This window comes from Spinacia oleracea, chromosome 1, assembly GCF_020520425.1.
Source record: "Spinacia oleracea cultivar Varoflay chromosome 1, BTI_SOV_V1, whole genome shotgun sequence".
In the NCBI taxonomy this organism is placed as follows: Eukaryota; Viridiplantae; Streptophyta; class Magnoliopsida; order Caryophyllales; family Amaranthaceae; genus Spinacia; species Spinacia oleracea.
The window spans coordinates 245425-262903 of record NC_079487.1 but is presented as its reverse complement, the minus strand read 5'-3'; the positions used below and the strand labels follow the sequence as shown (position 1 = coordinate 262903).

Sequence of the window (17479 nt, the reverse complement as noted above, 5' to 3'; positions counted from 1 at the left end):
GTTGGCTCTAGTTTGAGCTAGGTCTCGAACTACCTCAGCTAGTTGTCTAACCACTTCATAAATCTCTTGGTTAGCCATATCCCTTCTCCCGAATAAAATAAAAAGGCTAACTTTAATATTGGTTGGACATGACATTACTAAGACACTAGTTCGACAATGAACCTACTCACAACAAGAACACGTTTAGGTGCAACCTAGGGGAAGAGTTGGCGCCATTCTTGGGCCTTCTTACCCCACTATTCGATGCAAGTAAATTTAGATGGTTGCTACTAGAACACCTTGCCCATAAAATTTCATTGAAGAAATAACAATTATTCCCTTTGCGATACCCACAAGACTTAGAATTGAGAATTGAACTTAAGAGATAACGAAAAAGGAAATTCTATTCTTTTATTAAAACTCCAATGAATAAGTCTTACATCCACTAATGCCATAACATTTATTCTCCAACTATAATAAAACTAAAAACCATAAATAGTAGCTTTGCCACTTTATTATTCAACGAAAAATAAAACTAAGGGTTACATTTCTCTAGAGACTAACGTCATCACGACGATCATTTCTTTCCTTGTATTGCTCTGGAGTAAAGTCTTGATCATTAGGATCATCCAAGTCTTCTTCCGGATCTGAGTCTTAATTCATCCATAGCCTCATCATTTTGCTGTGGCTCACTATCAACCACATTGTTCTCTTCAAGCTCATCTTCAGATCCACTGGATATCTCAATGGTTGGTTCATGAACTATAGGGTTAACATTTTCAATCTCTACCACATCATCATCACTATCCTCCTCAACCTCACTAGCTTGCTCATCATGGATCATGCCATCCTCACCATCACTTTCTATTCCTCCATAGCCCATACCTAGACCCGCAGAATACTTCCCATCCTCATAGTTATTTTCCGCAACCTCTAAGATAGTAGCAAGAACCTCAGAATCATACTTCCACCTACCATCACTAGTCCCATATTTGTACCAATTAGGGGTACCATCACCAAAATGCATGTCACTGAACTTGTTCTTGAGGTCTATGTAAGGGTTCTTATGGGGTAAACAATGTATAACCATACTAGCCATCATATCTTTGTGCCTAAGGTGGGGCATATTCTTGGTCGAAGCCAAATAGTCACAAGCAAACACGATCTTATGAACATACGTGCGAGGAGTCTCATTATCCATCTTCTCTAAGTATCCTAGACTGGTGAACTTAGAAGGTAGCATCCTTAATTCCTGAAAATTCACAACTAAAAAGTCTTACTAACGCATTTCCATAGAAACCCCAAAAGGATACAATAAATAGTTCGTGGAGCCATACAATTTTCAATGCACAAATATATGCTCAACATGAAATATGATGCAATTAATCACATAAAGCAAGATAAAACATGGTTAGAGCATATACATGGCAATTAATAATCCACATAATCACATAAAATGCATACTTAAGCTAATATGCCCTTCTTAGTCTACCCATTTCTCACTTGAAAATAATATTAATTTTCGAAATTAATTAAGAAATAACTCCTAACTTAGTTGAAATTATTTAAATTGAAATCGAAAATTAATAAGAATTATTGATTAATTAAATAAATAAATAAATTTCGGATAATTAAAAATAAAAAAAGAAATCTGAAAAATTAAAATATAAATTCGAAAAAAAAATATTCGAATAATAATAAATAAATAAATAATTAAGTAAATAAATAAATAATTAAAAAAATAATTAAATAATTCGGATATTTTTAAGGAAAATACGAAAATAATAAAATTTATTCGAATTTAATTCGAAATTTTCGAGTGAAATAAAAAGAATATTTCGGAAAATTTAATTAAATTAAATAATATCCCAACTTTTCAACTCATTTCAAACGACCCAAAATAATTGATATTTGACCTTTAAAATATTGAGTACTCAAAATAATACGTTTTGACTTTAGGAAAATAATATTTAAAAATCCCAAAGTTCCGCATTAGTCTCCGACTACCACTTTGTAGTATTGATTACTACAAAGAAGGAATGAAACTAAGCTCTAGTATACCACTTTGTAACACCCTAATAATTCCTTGCTTTTATAAAATCATTTTCCAACTTAAAATAAAGGAATTACCAAAGCATTACCGCCACCGTGATAACGGTTAAGGCTATTACCAGAATTACGCAGCGGAATTTAATGTTAACTAACTTTTAAAAACATAATTAATAAATTATCGAGGCCTCCTACAATTTGGAACCATAATGGCCCAAAACCAAAGGATGATGCTAGGGATACACTTGGTGTACACTAGCATCTTACACACCACCAATAAAATCATACCAACTCATTTTTCTAAGATTCCCTTCAAATGAAATTTTCAATTTGAATTTCAAACTCAGTTTTAAAATTCTAATTTTGAAATTCAAATATCTTTTACCTTTCCAACAAACAATAATTAATTCCAAAAAAAAAAAAAAAAAAGAGGAGAGAGAAAACATTTTTTCCAATCTCCCTTTCACGTTTCTCTCCATCTCTTGTTCTTCCTTCTTGTTATTCTTCGTTTTTTTTTCAATGGATTCAAGTTTTTTTCTGATTTATCATTTTTTACATTGGTCTTGTTCTTATGGATGTTATACGGTACTTTTTACAATGGGTTTTTTCCCGGGCTCGTGAAGAGGGGCAGCACCACCGTAGATTAATTGTTCTTGTTGTTATCATGTTCTTGGTTTCAATTAATTGGCGGATGACTTTTACCGGCGGCGGAAAAGCGGCGGCGGTGGTGGTTTATCTTGCTTTTCCTTGTGGTTGTTCGTGTTCTTCGTAGTTAATTTGGGATTTTAGGGTTTTCTGTCTTTTCAATTTGCTTCATTGAAATAATTTAATATGTTATTCTGATTTTAGTTATTTTGGGATTTCACTTATTGTGGGATTCTAGTTAAATTGGGATTTAAGAGTTTTTCCGACTTTAGGCTGTTCTTGTTGTTCCTCTTGCTGTCCTTGTTCATTAATTTGGCCGGATGAATGGTGGCCTCTGTCGGCGGCGGAAACAATGGCTTTTAGCGATGGCAACTTTTAGGGTTCTCGAATACATGTAAAGCCAAAAAAAATTCAAGGGGATGACTATAATTTTTACGGGATCATTTCAAATTTTCAGAAAATCATAAAGAAATAGATACGAAGTATTAATTCAGGGTTATGGAAATCAAAAACCTTTATATAGGATCATTTTCTCTATGAGAAAAGGAAAAGAGGAACTGAAGTTACTTGTTAAAAATATTTATGATGTAATTGTTGATGTGCTGATACCCCTTGCTATATTGGTCACTGCAATGAATAAGCTTTTTAGTAATTATGAGTGTAGCTGGGTTCGATCCCAGTAAGGCCAACTTTTTTTTCAATATATTGACTTTAATTTTACGGGATCATTTCAATTTTACGGGAGCATGAAATTCATTTTTACACAATAAAAAACTTTTATATGGGATCATTGTATCTACGATATAATCAAAAGGGTAACTGATATTACTTGTTAAAAAGACATAGATTAAGTACAAATATGATGTAATTGTTGATGTGCTGATACCCCTTGCTAAAATGGTCACTACAAAGAATAAATTTCCCTAGTCTGATTACGCGTACCTGTGTTCGAATCCCTGTAAAGCCAATTTTTTTCATTATTATGACTATAATTTTGCGGGATTATTTAAATTTTAAGAGAACCATCTTTTTTATTTATTTTTAGTTTAAGGAATTAGATACGGAGTATGAAATTCAGTGTTTATGGGATCAAAAAACCTTTATATGGGATCATAGTATCTACGAGAAAATGAAAAGGGTAACTGAAGTAACTTGTTAAAAAAGACATAACTTAAGTACTAATATGATGTACTTATTGATGTGCTGATACCCCTTGCTATAACGGTCACTACAATGAATAAAGTTCCCTAGTTTCGATTATTAGTACCTGAGTTCGAATCCCAGTAAGTCCAATTTTTTTTCAATATTATGACTCTAATTTTACGAGATCATTTCAATTTTAAGAGAATCATAAGGCGATTTATTTTTAGTTTAAGGAAATAGATACGGAGTATGAAATTCAATATTCACAAAATCAAAAACCTTTATATGGGATCATTTTACATATGAGAAAATGTAAAGGGGGTCGAAGTAATTTATTTTACATATGGGAAAATGTAAAATTAATTTTAAGTATATTTATGATGAAAAAGTTGATGTGCTGATACCCCCTTGCTACAATGGTTACTGCAATAGTTAAGTTTCTTCGCAATTATGAGAACCTGCGTTTGAATCCCGGCAAGTCCAATTTTTTTTCAATATTATGACTTTAATTTTACAAGATCATTTCAATTATAAGAAAATCATAAGGCGGTTTTTTTTAGTTTAAGGAAATAGATACGGATCTACGAGAAAATCAAAAGGGGAACTGAAGTAACTTGTTAAAATCACTGTAAGGCCAAGTACCCATTTAGATGTGCTGATACCCCTTGCTGTATTAGGTTACAACAAGATGTGTTGTCTCCCGTGTTCAAAATCTTGAAAGAGCAAATAACAATTTCATCATTTTTTTTAATAAAAATCTGTCAAGCCACGCACACATTTGGTAAGTATTCGACACGAAGAAGACCCGGCCGACCCGAAATGCTTATCAATTTTCACTTCTACACTGAATAGATTAAAACAAGTATATTTTCCTTCGTACATGCATGTCCATTATCATTTTCTAATTAGATAATCAAAGAAAAACCTAAACCCCAAACATAAAAATAATCATTTTTACGAACCAACAGAATCTTAAACATATATGTTCATTTATGTTTATATCTCTAGATGGTTCATTTCTGGGAATCATTTATGTCTATATAAAGAAAAAATGAACCATCTAGAGAATCTTAAACATATAAAGAAAAACCCTAGACCCTAAACCCTAAACATATATGTTTATTTATGTCTATAAAAACACAAACATAAGAGATCCTATAAAAATATAAATGATTCCAGGAATAAAATAAAACTAATAATATTTTCGAAGGTTATAATAGTAATTTCCATAAATCAACATAATTTTGTTAAAGCAAGACATCCACTTCCACAAACAGAACAACAGTGAGGCGATATTACCCAAGAATTGCAAATTCAATCAAGCATCAACCGTATACTACTATTCTCAATCAGGTAAATCTAAGTAATTTAAATTATTTTTGATAGTTTTTTCAATTTTATGGGGTTAGTGTTCGTTGATTCATGTAACCCCAAATGCATTGCAGATTCGCAATTGCAAAATGGCTAAGGTCAATGTAGCAAATTTTACATTTTGGCATGGTGGTAAGGTTATATTTTGGCCAAAATTACAATACAAAGATGGGGAATCCATAAATGTGAAAATGTATGAAACTCAGTTCGCAGTTGACAGTGTGGTAGCCATGATTCGTGGGATGGGTTATGATGATTTCAAAATCAGATATGTCCCGATCAATGGGTTGTTTGCCCACCGAATTAGTTGATGTAGTGGATATGGACGATTTCAAGAAATTGAAGGAAGTGGCATTCTCAATAGGTTATATTAACATAATCGTGGTCAAGAATGTTATGAACGCGGCTGTAACGCAACCTTTAGTGTGTGATGAACAAGAGACGAAACCACAACGACCACCTGGTGTGCAGGTCTCAAACCAGGTACGGTTATCGCTCTATTTCTTAATATTGATTCTTCTAAATATGATATTGATATTTATTAATAACATATGATACAATAAATATTGGTTTTTATTAATAACCTAAGGTACAAAATAAAGTACTGATATTTATGAATAGCATATGTGTCCCTTACATTTAATATGGAATACATGTTTTGACTTTTTTGTAAAATTGAATTGATAATTGCAACAGTGTGCTATTAAAGAAAATGGTATACGTCGGTTTGTTGAACTCATTGGAAATTTGATTCCAACACAGCGAACATGGGTTGAAGAAATGGGGTTTAACAATTTCCTCAACTTGTCTATTACTAAATTGATCCGAGCTTTGCAAATTGGATTGCATCGAGGTTTGATCATGTGACCTCTATGCTTAAAATAAGGGAGAACCTGTCAGTTTGTATAGATGGTGAAATGGTTGGATGGGTATTAGGCGTTCCGGGTGGCAATTATTTCTTTGACGTATCGAAGGCCTCACTAGAGGAAAAAACCTTATAGGTTGCCCTTAAAATAGGCTTATAGGTTGCCAATTGCAAGGGCAACATATGGGGGGGTCACTTTTGTGAAATTATCAAAGGTTGCCCTTAACAAGGGCAACTTATAATCTTATAAGTTGCCTTTGTTTGCAACAAGGGCAACTTATGTGAAACTTATAAGTTTCCCTTGTCGCATACAAGGGCAACTTATAAGCTTCACGTAAGTTGCTCTTGTTTGAAACAAGGGCAACTTATAAGCTTCACATAAGTTGCTCTTGTTGCAAACAAGGGCAACTTTTGAGTTATTTTTTTTTTTTTTTTTTAAAAAATCTGCAATATAATTCCTGATATTTTGCAATATAAAATTCTGCATTATAATTTATAGAATACTGTTTCACCAAACATCATCTTGACATTCCTCAAAAATGATATAAATTTCAAATTTCCAATAATATTTCCGAATTAATTCGAATGTAATTAATTAAATCGATAAATAACAAAATAATGTAAGAGTCACGAAAAACTACAAGCCTTCTCTAATTATTACACTGAGGGTAATTCACAATCGTTGAAGTAAGTAGCCCACTTGTCTCGAACTTCATCCAACTCCTCTTTGGTGAAGGGCCCCTCCCTTGGAGTTGTGAAAACCATTAAAAGAACAACGTACATGCAAACCAATAAATTAAATTAAGTTTCATATGCGAAAACAGAAATTATATTGGTCGCGAAAACAACTTTCTGAGTGTACTAAGATTCATTTCAAGTTCTTTATGCACATCTAAGGCTCACTTAGCTCGATATAGATCATATTTGGCCAAAAATGGCATTTTCGATCCCAAATATAAAATGAACCTAAGTACCCTTTTTAAATCTTTTCCATGATTTATATGATTAGTTATATGATTATAAGACTCATTTCAAGTTCGTTATGCACGCTTATGGGTCATTTGGGTCGATATAGGTCATTTATGGCAAAAAATGGCAATTTCGATCTCAACTACCAACAAACGAACTATTTCCACATTCTAACCCTTTTTCATGATTCATATGATTAGTTATATGTTTACGAAACTCATTTCAAGTTCGTTATGCAAGCCTAAGGGTCATTTGGGTCGATATAGGCCATTTATGGCAAAAAATGTCATTTTCGAAACCAACTACCAACAAACAAACCTATTTCCACATTCTAACCATTTTTCATGATTCATATGATTAGTTATATGATTATAAGACTCATTTCATGTTCTTTATGCACGCCTATGGGTCATTTGGGTAAATATAGGTCATTTATGGCCAAAAATGGCATTTTCGATCCCAACTACCAACAAACGAACGTATTTCCATATTCTAAACGTTTTTCATGATTCATATGATTAGTTATATGATTATAAGACTCATTTCAAGTTCGTTATGCACGCCTATGGGTTATATGGGTCGATATAGGTCATTTATGGCCAAAAATGGCATTTTCGATCCCAACTACCAACAAACGAACTTATTTCCACATTCTAAACCTTTTTCATGATTCATATGATTAGTTATATGTTTATGAAACTCATTTCAAGTTCGTTATGCACGCCTATGGTTCATTTGGGTCGATATAGGCCATTTTTTTGCCCCAAAATGGCATTTTCGCTCCCAAATATCATCAAATGAACCTAAGGACACTTTCTAAATCTTTTTTATGTTTGATATGCTTAGTTAGAGGTTACTAAGATTCATTTCAAGTTCTTTATGCACATCTAAGGCTCATTCGGGACGATATAGGTTATATTTTCCCAAAATGACATTTTCGATCCCAAATATCAACAAATGAACCTAAAGACACTTTATAAACCTTTTTTATGTTTGATATGCTTAGTTAGAGGTTACTAAGATTCATTTCAAGTTCTTTATGCACATCTAAGGCTCATTTGGCTCGATAAAGGTACATATGACCTATAATGACCAAAACGAGCCTTAGATGTGCATAAATTTACCAAAGTAGATGAGAATGAGGATTGGCAACCTAATACTAAGTGAATTAAACATGAAAAACGTCTAGAATTCCTATTTTGGTTCATTAGTTGAGAGTTGGGAGCGAAAACACCTATTTTAGTGAAACTAAGACATATAACTATCAAACGAGCCTTAAATGTGCATAAATTGACCAAAGTAGATGAGAATGAGGATTGGCAACCTAATACTAAGTATTTTAAACATGTAAAGGGTTAAGAATTCTTATTTTGGTTCATTAGTTGAGAGGTGGGAGCGAAAACTCCTGTTTTAGTCAAAATATGACATGTAAGGATCACATCTTATCTCCCTCTTCCTAGTCCCTTCTACTTTTTTCTTTCCTTCGAACAAAACATTTGGCCTCTCATACAAATATACTCATCTTCTCAAGGAATATGCTAACTTATCCTTAGATTTAGGCAAAGCCAATAACAGTGACGGTATAACAATTAGATCTAGCTTACTGAAGTGAGAATTTGAGATCATATCCATTTTCAGCTGTTGATTTAAAATTCACAAAACAAACTCGGGCAAGGGAAATACAAACAAACAATAATTCAACGAACCTAAGGAGAACAAGAAGGTTCACGTACCTTTGCGAGAATATAGCGTGGCCTTGTACCTATACGCCGGACGATTTCCACCAAGGCAGAGCTTACTTTGAAATTTATTTCCAAACTTTCAGAAGGGGCTGAAAAACAAAAAGAACTTAAGTTACAAGGGGAAAGCCTCACACTCGTGCAAGAAAATATTTAGCAACTAACTTCTCCATTTACACTACTTTCATAAATATAAATTTTTGTATTTTTATTAATGGAAATAGAGATCATTTAGTAGAGAAAAATGTATCAGGACAAGCCAATTTTTCATTAACAGAACTAGAAAAAATCGTGATATAGTGCCGTCTAGTCATTCAATTAATTGCAAACAGAAAGCTGGGAACTTGTCAATATACGCATAGTATGACACTAAGATCCTCTTTACTACATAACATCGAAACAAATATGATAAACTTTGAAAATCCTAAAACATTCAAAGATTAGAAGCATCATGTGTCTTTTTAACTTACAAACCAAAATGGCCTCAATTTATTTATTTTGTACAAAATACTGTTAACTATGAACACTAAAGGTCTGTGAAGCTGTCAACCCTACACAAAAGGAGGGATTGGGTCAAAAACCTATCAAGGCTATGTTATCTTCACCTGTTTTTACTATACAAAACTGATTTGTGCTGATTAAAACTTAATATAAATTAAAAATTATGAGAAACAAGACTGCAACAATTCTGATACTTTAACAAACAGGCATTCCTTCGAAAAATTTGATAACTTTGAGAAACTACTTATGGCGTAAAAAAAGGAGGGAATTATGTTTCTTTTCAAAGAACTGATTGCAGAAAGTTCCAGGGACACTGATTTTAATCAACATGGCAGGCTAGACAAGGAGTAAATACCAAAAAGTGTCAACAGCCAACAGATACAAAAGTTTGGGACCTACCGAAGGAATGCAGAAGCTAACTGATCCAAATGAAAATGAACTGAACAAGGCAATACAAAAGCTGAGAAAAAAGAAATGGAGAACACGCCATTTCTGTATCTAATTGATTTTATAAACAAAAAAAAAAGAATATGTAAATACAATAGACAACAAGACAGAGATCATTCATCTTCGTGAGCAAGCAATTAACATTGACCAGTACAAGATCACTGAAATCAACAAATCACTGAAATCAACAATTCACAAAATCACACAAAACAATTCACTTCCATCCGAAATTAAATAATCAAACCCTTTGAATAATATCATAGCATAAAAAGTAATCTTGAGAAGGTATAAGTACAATTCCAGCTCCATAATTGTCTACATCAAATCTAGTTCAAAACTTGAATGCTAGTTCATACTGTGCTTCCAAATCATAGAACTCCAATGTTTTCCTAATACCTACCATCAATACAGTTATTTTATTTCAACAATATGACAGTTCTAATCCATGGAATTACCAACTAAGAGAGACACAATAAGCCATCAGAAAAATTTATTAATAAAAAAATACAGTGACGCTCACACTCTCACACACACACCCTTAATAGTTTACTTGAGGCAGTACAACAAAGGGTGATGAGTCTCCCACTAGCCCAGAAGTGAAAGAACCTGCTGGTCTTTGGACATTGAAACCCATTCTTCTGAGAAAGAAACCGGACATTGAAGAAAACAAAAATTCAATCCGATTGATAAAACAAGTAACAACCAAATTCCTAAATCAAACTGATGAATAAAAAAACCAAAATTTTAATCAACATGAGAAAAATAGAATTTATAATTTAGAAATATTACAACAGAAATTTTAAACAAAATGCGAAAAATAGAATTCAGGGACCTTGAACCTGATATTTGATAATTTAAACGACTCGGGATCGACAAACATCCATGGCTAGTCGGCGGCGGTGCTCTGTGGTTGGCCGGCGATACACGCGACATTGTGCATAATTAAAACCTAACAACAACAAAAGATTAAGAAAATTAACGAAAATCAACCCAAAATTAAAGCGAAAAACAAGAAACGGAATGAATTCAGGAATTAGGGTTTGAAAGACCAAAGAGTGAAATCAACCTAGAGGAGAGAGGAAGAGAGAAAGAGAGAGATGCGAACCTGAGTGAAGCTAGAACACCGGGGAGGCGGGGAGCAAAGGGGGAGCAGCGAGAACCTTAGGCCTTGATAGGCAAAGGTTGCGCTTTTCAGAACTGAAAAGAAAGACTGATGTTTTTTAATATTTTTTTTAACTTTTTCCTAATTTTTTTTCTTCAAAGGTTGCCCTTATGTGATAAGAGCAACCTTTGATGAGCCACCTATAAGGATTTTTCCTCTAGTGCCTCCCGTCAAGACTACAAGGATTGGAAATTGCACTATATGGAGGAAACAGTAAATGGTTCCATCGACGAATCAAGACTTTTCGATAAAGTATGTTCGGAGAAATCTAACAAGACCATGTTTAAGCAACACTTTCTACTTTACACATTGGGTGTGTTGTTATGTCCAATACGGAAGAGCGATCTAATAAGTTCAGTGCATATTTACGTACTAGACAAAGCTAGAAAAGCTTACGACTACAATTGGGGTAAGTACGTAATAGAGTGGCTTATCAAAGACTTATCTAAAATTCACAAAACATAGAGGGGCGGATGTTTTGCACATTGCTATTGGCGGTGAGTATCTATACAACTCATTATTGTATGTTACATGTTAGAACAGTAGATAATGTACATCTTTATGTTTACAGCTCATATACTTAGACAGGATCACACATGCTAGGAAAGTAGAATGGAACCCGAATGGATGCAAAATTTGCTGCTGGAAACAGGATGATGTTGATATGGCAATAAAGTCAGACCTTCAATCTAAGGGTCATTATGGAAAAGCAAAGGTATATTCTTATATACTCAGAAGTTGTATAAAAATATGAAATATTTCCCATGTGTTAACCTTCATCTTACTCATTTCCTTGTACAGGCTGTTGAAAGTGTAGTTTATGGGAGCCCTTACCCAGCTGCATGAGAAGATAGTAGTAGTGAATACACTTGTTTATGTAATATGTAGTAGAATGAATTATAAAAAATTTTAAGTGTGTTATGTGTATTGGATATGTAGTAGCTAGAGTTAATAGTTTCAAAGTGTGCTACGTATATTGGATGTGTTAAATTGTAGTTGTATCTATAAAAATGATGTTGTAGTACGTTTATAAATTACTATAATTTATGTTATTATAAAAAAATATTTTTTTCTTTGGTTGAATGTTGTTATAAGATTAAATCTGAATTTTGTTTAATAATAGACTCATTATATAAGTGAAAGAATTATTTACGATTTCAAAGTATCATTTTATCAAATGAAAACATTTGTTTGGTCCTATAAAAGGTCATGTGGAATTTGACAAAATCATTTTTATAAAAAGAAAACAGTTGTTTAGTAATTACAAATGTCATGTAAGATTTCACAGGATCATTTCTTTAACAAACATAACATTCATTAAATCTCCAACGGTAAACTAATCCTTTATTAATTCCCATTTGAAAGCTCACTCCAACGGTAAACTTTGTAATCCTTTAAATACAAATCTTTCACAGGACACTTTCGACTTCAAAAGTATCACTTCCTTTTTTTCAGATTTCACTGTCCACATGACTGTAATCAAAGAGTTGTCACAAATGGAAGATTCATCTTCAACAAATACCTCTAACCTCAGTGTCAAATGAATTGCTGGGTTCATCTTATGCGATCACAACCTGCCAGCCAAGCTTCAAGTGTGCAAAAAAACAAACAATGCCGGACGCAAATTCTATTGTTGTTCAAATTGGAAGGTAACTCCTAAACAAAATAAGTTATAGAGTTTTATTTAATTTACTCAACTATAGTCATATACTAAAATATTCTTGGATTAGGACGAAAATTGTGGATTTTTCTGTTGGGCAGACGATGTTAACCAACTCGAAGCTCATATGTAAAGGATGAAGTCGCACAACTAAGGGAACAATGCTTGGTTTTGAACTTCGAGGCTGAGAAACTAAAGGTTAAAAATAGGTTGCTAAATGAAAAGGTTGTCGAGATGAAGACAAATAATGACATATTACTACACAAGCTGTCCAAGAACGAAGAATCAACTATGAAGCTGATTTTATGTTGCTTTTTCTTTATTGCGTTGTGTCTATTTTGGGTGTTTTCCCGGTAAAATAAATCACCCCTTTTTAGTTCATCACGCGGGGTTACAATTGGTAGTAGGTAATTTAAGGTTTGTGATCGCAATATGCTTAATATGTATTATTTCTATGATTTTAATATATGTATGATTTCTATGATTTTAATATATGTATGATTTCTATGATTTTAATATATGTATTATTTCTATGATTTTAATATATGTAGGATCTAGGCAATTTTAAGAGAATCATAAGGCGATTTTTTTATGTTTAAGGAAATAGATACGGAGTATGAAATTCAGTTTTACAGAAATAAAAAACCTTTATATGGGATCATTATATCTACGATATAATCAAAATGGTAACTGAAATTACTTGTTAAAAAGACATAGATTAAGTACAAATATGATGTAATTGTTGATGTGCTGATATCCCTTGCTAAAATGGTCACTACAAAGAATAAAGTTCCCTAGTCTGATTACGCGTACCTGTGTTCGAATCCCTGTAAAGCCAATTTTTTTCATTATTATGACTATAATTTTACGGGATCATTTAAATTTTAAGAGAATCATCTTTTTTATTTATTTTTAGTTTAAGGAATTAGATACGGAGTATGAAATTCAGTGTTTATGGGATCAAAAAACCTTTATATGGGATCATAGTATCTACGAGAAAATGAAAAGGGTAACTGAAGTAACTTGTTAAAAAAGACATGGCTTAAGTACTAATATGATGTACTTATTGATGTGCTGATACCCCTTGCTATAATGGTCACTACAATGAATAAAGTTCCCTAGTTTCGATTATGAGTACCTGCGTTCGAATCCCAGTAAGTCCAATTTTTTTCAATATTATGACTCTAATTTTACGAGATCATTTCAATTTTAAGAGAATCATAAGGCGACTTAATTTTAGTTTAAGGAAATAGATACGGAGTATGAAATTCAGTATTCACAAAATCAAAAACCTTTATATGGGATCATTTTACATATGAGAAAATGTAAAGGGGACCGAAGTAATTTATTTTACATATGGGAAAATGTAAAATTAATTTTAAGTATATTTATGATGAAAAAGTTGATGTGCTGATACCCCTTTGCTATAATGGTTACTGCAATAGTTAAGTTTCTTCGCAATTATGAGAACCTGCGTTCGAATCCCAGCAAGTCCCATTTTTTTCAATAGACTTTAATTTTACAAGATCATTTTAATTTTAAGAAAATCAAATGGGGAACGGAAGTAACTTGTTAAAATCACTGTAAGGCCAAGTACCCATTTAGATGTGTTGATACCCCTTGCTGTATTAGGTTACAACAAGATGTGTTGTCTCCCGTGTTCAAAATCTTGAAAGAGCAAATAACAATTTCATCATTTTTTTTAATAAAAATCTGTCAATTTTTAATACATGTTTCTTAATAAAACTTCAGTAACTTCAGTAACTTATTAAAAACAAATAGAATAAGGTCAATTTTTTTCATTTATTTCAATTTTAAGAAAATAATTAGGCGATTTGTTTTAGTTTAAGGAAATAGATACGGAAAATGAATTCAGTTTTACAGGAATAAAAAACCGATAAGGGAATAAACATTCACGCAAGTTTAGCTTCTCACAAAATATCCAAAAGGCGATTTTGGAATTTAATACACACTGATAAAAATAAACATTCACGCAAGTTTAACTACTGTTTGATGTCCCACAAAATATCCAAAAGGCTATATAGTAGCTTATAGCCATGCTTATAGTATCTTATAGCTTACAAAATTCTGATCAGACTACTCAGATATGATTCGCAGGTTCTTGTTAAATTTCGCCATTTCTTCGTTGGTCGAATCGGACAATATTTTATAGATAAGATGCCTTCTCAGCAATTCATCATTCTCTATAAACTCCTGCATATTACATGTTAAGTCATTGTTAGCTATCCATTTCAACTTATTACCATATTATAGTCAATAAAACGTTTTGTACCTTCATCCAACCAAATGAATGATCTTTCTCGCCACGAATCTGGCTATTCAGGTAAAGCATACAAAGCATTCCTGTATCGGGCAATGATGTTGCTATCGGTAGACCCACCACCCGAATGACATTACTCCATTTTGGAGTCGTACTAGAATCGCCATCAACAACATCACTGAGAATATCCTTAACACATTTAACCTTCAAAAAAAAGTACAATCATTTACATTTAACCATTTTTATAAAATGTACAATTCTCATTAATAGGATCAATTTAGAGATAAAGGAAGCATAAAATATACCAAAGTTTTGGTAAATTTTTCATGCATCTCGTATTTGTTCTCCTGCTTCTTTTCAAAATCCAAAATGAGCACTCTATCTTCTCGAATATGGAGAATGTAAATGAACCATCTTTTGTTGTAGAAGACTGGCAATATTAACTAATAGAATAGGCAGAAGATATAGTTTAGAATTAGCCATTAGTTCACAAAGACACTATAAAACCTCATATATTATATAAAATAATGATAAGAAAAAAACCTTGCGTTTTTCTCGTAGTTTCACACCATAATGAACGCAGAACCTGTCAATGTAATCCACTTCGCTGCTCACTATATCAGAAATGCAATCCTCTTTTGACCCTACTTTAATTACTTCCCACTGTCCATTTTAATTAATATATTTGTCAAAATCTTGCAGGCTTAGTACAGGTTGTAAAGTAACTTTTGTTAGGACTTACTACAAACTCTGGTCGAAACACGAATACTCCACCCGGACCTTTCGTTAAACTTGATTCCACATCGTTGATGTAAATAGCCATAGCAGACATGACCTGTTACCCACCACCGTGATATTTTAGGTTTTTTACAACTCATATCATTTAGAGAAGGGTATAAAATGACATTGTGTAACAAAATACCTTCATATGGATTAGACCCCTTTTCTTTATTGCCCAAGAAAACACTTGTCGGTTGATAGAGAAATCACTATACTTGTACAATACTTGTTCCTTCAACCTGCATCATTACACAAATACATATCAATAGGATTTTCAATTGACACAAGAACGGAAGGCCATGTAACAAATTAACTTACATGGTCAACGATCTCCTATGAAAAAGAGAATCCAGCCTTTTGTTGATATTGTCAGGTATCTTGGGGAGTACTATATTTTCTTCTTCAGTATCAGATAATTCCCAAGTATTGTCAAATGAATCATCATTATAATCACTTAGATTATAAGTCTCTTAGATCCTCATGTGCCTCAATTCCATCATCCACACCTTTGTCACCACCAGCCTTCTCCGGTCCATCATCCACGCCTTTGTCACCACCAGCCTTCTCTGTTCCAGCATCCACGCCTTTGTCACCACCAGCCTTCTCTATTCCAGCATCCACACCTTTCGACCTCGTAATCCTTTTGGATACTGAATTTGAGGTTCCCCCCCTGCCTTCAAGGTTAACCTAACAAAATGGAAAGAAAATAGTTCGATCAATTTGCAATAATCAGCAAGGAATTTTGAATTTTCTACTCCGTGATTTCCTAAAATAAGTAAAACATTCAACTACAACTCACTTCTGTTAAAAGGAGGACACTAATAACTAATATCCTTTTTAAACCAAATATCTAAAAAACCTGTTCACAGTCTTCATTGCTGCTGCTACATTTAAGCTTCCTCACTTTGGTTCCTATTTTCTTCCTCGTGTATTTTTGCTTCAAGCCGGTATTTACATCAGTTTCCGCATCTTGTTCTTGAGAAGGCAGCCTCACCCATGATGGAACACTTTCTACGGAATTTGGGTATGGCTGGCCGTATACCACACCTCGAACAACCTAAAAGTAAGAAATGAATAAACAAAATCAGTATGAACTCCTTGTAGCACCAATATAACTGGTAAAGGTTTAGCATTATTCTTACCTCTGCTACGCCATACCCATTTGCTCCGGTATCCAGAGAGATTGCGTTGTCTAGTTCATTCTGCTGCCACATTCCCAACCTTGGAGCACATACGTTCCATCTTGGGCCATGGTCACCTAGGTGTATTCTATCTAGATATGCTATCTGTAAATGAAAATAAAATCATGTAAGTTTTCACATAAGACTAAACAAAAGTTATGATACTTTTATGAAAATATGAATAAACATAAGTTATGAAAAATAAGACAAGATTAAAGATAACTGATAATGATAATGTAAAATAAATCATAATGATACTATTTGATACTATTAATATAGATCCTATATAATTAATAAGGTAAACCGTAATGACTATTAATATAATAATGATACTATTAACATAAATCATAATGATACTATAAATATAACAATGACCCAAATAAGAATTCGTATTACAGTAAATCATATTTATCATATTATGATACTAGTTAATAAATATAGATCCTATATAATTAATAAGGTAAACCATATTCAAGTGAGAACCATATTTTAACATATTATGATACTAGTTAATAAATATAGATCCTATATAATTAATAAGGTAAACCATATTCAAGTGAGAACCAACTTACCATGAGTATCAAAGCACCACCTCTAACACCACTAACGTGTTCCTTATTGCCTGCTCTCTTAAAATCATCTATCATCCACTCAAGTACATACTTTGCCCATTTATATGTCAATGGATTATTCCCCTGCAGATATCG

The 17479-nt window shown here is 32.8% G+C and overlaps 1 long non-coding RNA gene across 1 annotated transcript; it reads right to left on the bottom strand.

Moving 5' to 3' along the window:
• Positions 1 to 6610: 6610 nt before the first annotated feature.
• Positions 6611 to 10889, bottom strand: LOC130465689 (uncharacterized). The gene is made up of 5 exons (XR_008925706.1): positions 10814 to 10889; positions 10548 to 10657; positions 10259 to 10346; positions 8755 to 8852; positions 6611 to 6797 (listed from the first exon to the last, which is right to left on the bottom strand). It is a non-coding gene; the product is annotated as an uncharacterized lncRNA (long non-coding RNA).
• Between the last annotated feature and the right edge of the window lie 6590 nt (positions 10890 to 17479).